General features: G+C 30.7%; 1 protein-coding gene across 2 annotated transcripts in view; it reads right to left on the minus strand.

The window, feature by feature from the left end:
* The window catches only part of LOC128221337 (uncharacterized), a 104,475-nt gene that overhangs the window by 26,012 nt on the left and 73,463 nt on the right, over positions 1-5,000 (minus strand). The window lies entirely within an intron of this gene.

The raw sequence follows: 5,000 nt of genomic DNA on the forward strand, positions 1-5,000 counted from the left end.
GGTTCCTATATATTCTTGAATAAATTGGCTCGTTCCAAGACAAAATATTAAAAGCTGTCAAAATGTTCAATCATTAAGAGGGCAGCTTTAACATTTAATCGTTATGGAATTGTTACGTACTTGGTTTTCATATGCTGTTAACATTTAGGGATTGTGAAATTTCGGGATGTTATGCCTCAAAGCAAACCTCGATTAATAATTGATTTGTGCATACAATGCTACCCTTGATTGCTCTGTGTTGTGTTTATGAGGCTAATGAACTGCGAACGTTTACTCTGTCGCAAAAACAACAACAAAGCAATGCCTGGCCTTAAAGATGATACTTGATTGGCTGAGTTCGCGAGACTTATGATTTTGAAACATTTTACACCTTTGAAAAGGCTGAAATACACATTTGTTATAGATGAGTTAAAGTATAGTAAGTTCTTGATTTATTATTATTTCCGATCACTGTTTGATTCAAATTTGGTTTCTGTAATTTAATTAAGTAAGTAATATCATCATTTCCTCGATTATTTCATCCTTTTTAAAACTAATTACAACGCGTATCAAATCACGCGATGATTAGAGCTTTAGTGAAAGACGGTGACGTACCATATCTCTTATATCCAAACATATGTACATACTGTATTCACATATACATATTGTACATAAAACTTGAGGCACAAGCTATACAAAAAAAAAAAAAAAAAAAAAAAAAAACATTTTGAAGTGTACAACTCAAAAAAGTTATTCCATCGACCAACTTTGATTTCATGTCTATATGGCCACATTTTTTAGTTGTTAAGAACCTATACGTAACAGTAATCCCAAACATACCTAATTAGAGAAAATTCTAGTCGACATATGCCCGAAAATTGTATTTTCATATACTTGTTACGAAATATTTCATAATCAAACATGAAATCATGTATTCTGAGAATTTTAAATTGATGAAAACAATGTTACTCACTCGATATGATTGATATGATATAACGTAGTCAATGATCCATATCAATGCACGAGGGTAACTCCACTTTCGTACGGACGTGTAACAGGACTTAAATCGAGCTCTAGATTATTTGGGGTTTAAACTAGGTAATATGCACACAACAACACACTTAGTCACACGATTATCATTAGTTACAAATTATATTACAGTCTTCATATTCACTCCCTTATTGAAGATATGATTGTTTATCGGCGAATAGTTAAATAATTGGTGTTGATGTGTTGACATGAATGATATGAATGAAATTGGGAAAATATGTATGAAATTTATGTGATTATTTTAGGTGAAATTAATATAATTCGTGAATGTTTTAAATTTCCTTCAACATAATCATAATGGTTTTCAGAAAAAAAAGTAGAGTTTAAACAATAGTTAAGTATCAATCTGATGACTTCAGTTTATGAACGTTACTTTTTAAATGATAATTAATCAGAACACAATTTAAATATTTTGAATAAAATGCCTGCGCATTCCCATTGACTGGGTTAAGGGGTCAATAGTATTAAAATTATTTGCATAACATTAATATTTGATAATTACTTTGTAACAACGCCTGCTTTTGAGAACATTTGTATTAATCCATAATGACGATTCAAAGATTTACGTTAGCTGTCATTCATTAGTTTATAAATGTTGAATATAGAGCCGAAACCAAGACATGTTGTAATTGTTGTAAATATACAGAATACTGTGTTAGAGCCGTGGATAGAAACACTTTATCTCTCATATTACTCATTTAGACTACAACGTGGTGTACGGCAAGGTTGTCCTCTTTCTGCGTTGCTTTTTATTATAGTAGCTGAAGTCTTAGCAACACAGTTAAGAAAATGTGAAAATTATGAAGGTATAAAAGTTCAAGGGAATATCTTAAAGTTACTCAACTCGCTGATGACACAACTGTCTTTTTAAAAAATCACAATGAAATACCAATTGTTCTTGATATAATCGATCAGTTTGGAAATTATTCTGGACTGAAACTAAATAGGGAAAAAAACCAAGGCCTTTGGATTGGCAAATCAAAATATAACATAAGTAATATTATGAATAACATAAAGTTTACGTCAAGATACGTTAAACCACTTGGAGTATATTTTGGAAATGGTAAACATGAATGTATAAATTTAAGCTGGAATGAAAAAAATAGATAAATGTAAACAATTGATAGATAATAGGAGTAAAAGAAATCTAACTGTCTTTGGCAAAATAACTGTTATAAAATCTTTACTTTTTCCAAAATTTGTATATCTTGCTCAAAATATAGTAATGTCTGATGGTTTTTGAATTTCATTGGAGTGGAAAAAATATAAAATCAAGCGTAAAACAGTTATGGGAAACAGACTTGAAGGTGGTTTAGAGATGCCAGATTTTGAATATTATTCTAAAACAATGACATTAAAATGGGTGATTAATCTGACTGATACAGTTGATGCAAATTGGAAAATTATCAGTAATATTAGACCAATTTGGAAATAATTTTCTTATTTTTCTTTTATGAATTTAGACTTCATTAAGTCTTTACCTATTAAAACAAACAAAATCACACTGTTCTATAAGCATTTGTTATTAATATGGATTCAGCAACTTCCAGTTAATCAAACGAAAACACCCAAAAGTTACTTCAATATTAGAAAAGAAATAATATGGGGTTATAAACTCATAAAAAATAAAAGAAACACTTTATCTGGCAAAGCGGAGAAATAAATCAAGAATTTATAACGAGAACCTTTAAGAAATAGAGACAAGTGTTGTTTTTGTTTCGCTATTGACATCGGTACACTATCGATACATTACTTAAATAGGCATTTTTTTTCCTTGAAACTGTTCAAAACATTAACATAAAAATGTATTCAATACGTTTACCGTCAAGGTAAATATATTATAAAAATGCAATAACAATTCACTGCAGCAAAAGCTTTCGAGTGTACATAAAACGTTGAACGTTTTCCGAAAGTTAAATAAAGATCACGAGTATGTAATCAGTCGCCAGATTTTCAATGGATTTAATTTAGGACGATATTAAAGTAATAAAATGCTGGATATTCAGAACTGCACTGGCAATATAGTGTAAGGGAGATGTGTCATTGAAATGGAATAAGCTATCGTTGAATGCTGCTTATGTTTCGGCATTTTGCAGAAGGATAAGTGTTCTGAATTTCTGGCCAGTGTCATTATCATGCATAGAGTTTGAACATTCTGGGCGAGTGATTGTCGAGGTTGATCGTTGGTGGACTTAGGTGACATTCTTGAGAACTATTTGTGTTTCCCACTGTCATTTAAGAACAGAAAATAAATGAGTTTTCGCGGTCACATGACCAACCGACTGTAGATAAATAACAGGTGGTTAACAAACCAAATAACACAACATTTACACTACACCATATTTTTTGATAGATTTGACATATAAGTTAACAGTTCACTTCACTTTTAAAAGGTTACGGTTTAATTTCATAATTACAATAATAAACATCCTGTTTTGGGGTCAAACTATACCATTCCATGCACCTTTGGTTCTAATATAATTTCAAATACAACAAAAACAGATTATAAATGAGGTTTTTAGGAGGAACGTTTTCGGCACTGGAGTGGCTGGTATGAATACTTAGGTGCTCATTTTTATCGCAAGTGTATGTGTAGGACACCACTTTATTTTTTGTTAAATTGCAACGGGCTTGATGACTGCTTGATGGATACGTATAAAGTAGTTATAGTATTAACTTCAGCAGTAAAACCAGGACTTTAATGACCATCGATGGATATGGATTTCGTTTATTAAGAAAGGTACAATGATGTTGATTAGTCTTATTCAACATTTATTGACATTGGTGTTTCCACGCTGAGGAATCTTGCGATAAAAGGAACATTCTTATGAAACGTATGATTTAGGGTAATTGAAATCTACGTTAACTCCATCCCAGACGTATCAATACTTGAAATACAGGAAAACTATGCTAGAATGTTCTATAATTCATGAAGCAGTTTTTACCCAAATGAACAATGGCTTTGCGCTTATGTAAAAACTTGAAATGGAATCATTTGAGCAAAGATTTAAAAATGACCCTTCTTGCTTGAGCATGAACTTAAATTAGATATAATATTTTTATGCATGATATCAAACGTTAAATTAATTTTTTTGGTATACATGACAAAGCAAAAATACACAGGTCAAGATTATCTCAAAAATTTAAATCAAAATTACAATAATACATAAAATTACATCATTTTTACACGCGATAGTATTGCTCCAAAATACTTGAGTATATGTTTCATCACCATATCAACCTGTCAAAAATATCGGTAATAACATACTGTAAAATGCATATCGTTTGTGCGGTAATTGTGTTATTCTACTGCGTCAGGGGAACATATGTATGTTGTCACGGATACCAGAAATATATAGAGATAGTGTTTGAACGGTCTTTTCATTATAAACTCCATGTTAAAATTTCCGATATTACTTCGTACTTACACATATATACATTTTTAAATAGTGTTCTTCTTTCTGGAGCATAAAGAGAAGAAAACAACTTATCATTATTTAGTATCTAGGTTAGAATAATTGTGGGGTGTAGATGTGTAAAAGGACAAGACAAGTGGTTTTGTTTTATACAGTCCCGAAGTTGAATATGAACGCGGCATAACTATTTATGGTTATGGTTTTATATCAATCAATCGGAAGTACAATCACAACAATTAGCTAGATGTTATGTACTGTAGCTTTACGAGGATAAGACAAATATTGTGTCATCAAGTTCTAAAGTTGTCTTTTCGTATGGTGCTTTTATTTAAAGCAAACGGATCTACAAGCAATTTAAGCTTCGTGTAAGACTAATATATCTTTTTTCTCTGTAATTAATGTAACATTTACCCTTTAGTCAAAGGAGTCATGTTGCGCAGATGTAGGATTTTTATAAATAAGGAAAAAATAGCGTGTTCATAAATAGTATTTAAAATTGATAAAATTGTTATACAAAATTATCAAACGAATTTTGACCGATTTTGATTTTATGTC

The sequence above is a fragment of the Mya arenaria genome, chromosome 16 (genome assembly GCF_026914265.1).
Source record: "Mya arenaria isolate MELC-2E11 chromosome 16, ASM2691426v1".
In the NCBI taxonomy this organism is placed as follows: domain Eukaryota; kingdom Metazoa; phylum Mollusca; class Bivalvia; order Myida; family Myidae; genus Mya; species Mya arenaria.